This window comes from Cyprinodon variegatus, unplaced genomic scaffold (assembly GCF_000732505.1).
Source record: "Cyprinodon variegatus isolate N-32 unplaced genomic scaffold, C_variegatus-1.0 Scaffold206, whole genome shotgun sequence".
Taxonomy (NCBI): Eukaryota; Metazoa; Chordata; class Actinopteri; order Cyprinodontiformes; family Cyprinodontidae; genus Cyprinodon; species Cyprinodon variegatus.
Window position 1 is genome coordinate 59,635 of NW_015150659.1, and position 2,810 is coordinate 62,444.

A 2,810-nucleotide genomic window follows, 5' to 3' on the forward strand; every position below is an offset into this window, starting at 1 on the left:
ATCCATCCATCCATCCATCCATCCATCCATCCATCCATCCATCCATCCATCCATCCATCCATCCATTCCACGTTTATTCTGTCAGGGTCGCGGTGGAGCAAGTGAATATCTCTGAAAGTCTATTGGCAGGAGGTAGGGGTACACCCTGGACAGGTTGCCAATCTGTCGCAGGGCAACACAGTGACACACTGACATAACACCATGCACACACACACAATTTTAGTGTAGCCAAATAACCTAATAGTTCTGTTTTTGTGGGACTACCTGGAGAGAACCAACGAATGCATGGGGCCAACATGCAAAGGCCACGCAGAAAGACTCCAGCCGGGAAGCGAACCTGGAACCTTTTTAGGGGCTACCCAGTTCTCCAGCGTGCAGCCCAAAGAGTATAATGTTAGATAAAGGTAAATGCATTTAAGTAAATCCAGTTATGATCAACTATTGTGTTCTCATGTACTTTTATTTTTTTTTTTTGGATCTGTAATATATTTTAATGTACTTTTTTTTAAATTCATTATTATTTTTCTCGAACATTTCAATAACAAAGATGAATTGTTCTGCAACCAGATCTCGATTTGAAAATAAGGATATAAGTTCCAAATGTGGTTTTCTTTAGTTTTGTATATTATATATTTTTATTTTATATATTTATATATTTTATATATTTTTATTTTCTTGGAATCAAATATTTTAAAGCTGTTTTTATCAATAAAAAAATCATATATTTTTTGTTGTGCATTAAGCTCCATTTATTCCAATTCCCTTAAAATAAATTTAGTGCAACTATTCAGATTTGGGGTTCAATGATTCATTGAATACAGCTGTAATCTACGTAAGCACTCTTGGCAAGAAGAGTATAAATAAAAAAAAACAACCCATAGAGTGCCAGAGTAACTCTGAAGGAGCAATAGCGATCCATAACTCAACTGAGAGAATTGGCTGAAAGGAGAGTCAGGTTTTGCTCAAAATAAACCTGGTGTTCATGGAGGATCGGCAAAACTAAAACCACTGCAAAACAAAACAAAACAAGTTTGATTAATTCCATTTGTATTTTTTTCACAGGTAGTTTAAATAGTACAGCATATGAATGATATGAATGTTCAGCTTCCAACAGGACACACCCTCTACCATTAATATATTTATCTCACATTAAACTCATTGAAATGGACTGAAGTTTGTGGATACAGTGCACCAAAAGAAGTTCCTGAGGCAAAACGCTCTGTTTGTGTCTAAATCTCTTTGAGCAAATTGGTGCAAAATCTTATCAGAAGTGTTTTTTTTTTTTTTTTTAGTCCTAACTTCTTAAAGGTTGTTGCTGTATCGAATGTAGCTTTACTTTACTACCTTAAAGTGCTGCCTCAGCATCCTAGAAACACAGAAAACTGAGACAAAGTTAATAAAATAAAACATTTATGTTTTTAAAAACTCTTAATCGCCCCCTCTCTCACATTCTCTCTTTCTTGCTTCAACACACAGCTATCTCTTGTCTTTGCCTGTCTAAAAATTTAGTTTGAAATTCTCCAGAGAGCCATTTCACACATTGCCATTACGAAAAAAAAACCATCATGCCCACATTTTTATGGGCAGCTCTGTAAACATACAGCCTTTAGTGTATAAAAAAAAATAGTTTATGATGTTTATCTATGGTATGATATGAGCCTGAAAAAAAAAGAAAAAGCAAAAACAGATGTTTGTACAGAGATGTTACAGAGACAACAATGTGAATTTCCCATTGATATACTTCACAACTGACAGAATCTCCAAAACTATGAAATTACTATATGGATAATCATTGCTATGCATTAAAGAAGGGAAGAAAAGAAAAACATATCATAAGAAAAGTGAAGACCTCAATAAAAAGCAAAGTTGGGGAAATTATTTAATATTACCATCTCTCCAAGAGGATGTCAGAGAAGAGAAGAAAACATGAGGGATATACTTTTCACACCAAAGCTAAACAGACCTTTGTGATAAATAGGAGCACTAAAATGATAAAAAGTTTAATACACAAGAATATAACTGAAGTTTCCATGCAAAGGTAGGCATAGCAATTTTTTCTAATACTCCAAAGCAGTTAAGTTCATTGAAGCTAATAAAAATAAATCATAGTAATTGATAATGCAATAAATTAAACTGCTAGCTTAAGCTGTAAGCATTTAAAAATTTTTTCTTATATTTTGCTTGCCAATCTAAATCTCCCTCTGCTGAAAAGAAAGTTAACAACAGAAATAAGAAAATTACAGCTTTTTACAGAACAAATTCAAAGAAACCTTTCATATTGATTCCTGCAGAATCCAAACCATGTGTGGAATACAGCTTTTTAGATAATGCCAGGGAAAAAGGAGCAGATATCACAGAGTTTAAATGCAATTATTCAATTTGGCCTATTTTGAAGTGCCACTTCACAACAAATCATATCAAGGCACTTTACAGAGACAAATCTGACAAAGATGGACAAGGCCAGAGGCGAAAAGAGTACAGAATTATTTTTATTTTTTTTAGAGTAGCATTAGTTCAACATGTTTTTAATTCAAGTAAAAATAGAAAGTAGTCGTTTAGGATTTGCTCAAGTAAGAGTTAAAAGTACTTCAAACTACTTAAAATGGTTACTTAAGTGCTGAGTAATTGTTGGCTGACATAAAATCCAATACAATTTTTAGAAACTATTTTATCAGTAAGACATTTATATGTATGATTGAAAGTAAGATATAAAATTCTAATAAATAATACCAATATGGTGACTAAATAACAAATCTAAGCTGAGGAACCAATTTTCCAAATAATTTTTTATTTTTATTTTTTCTACAGTG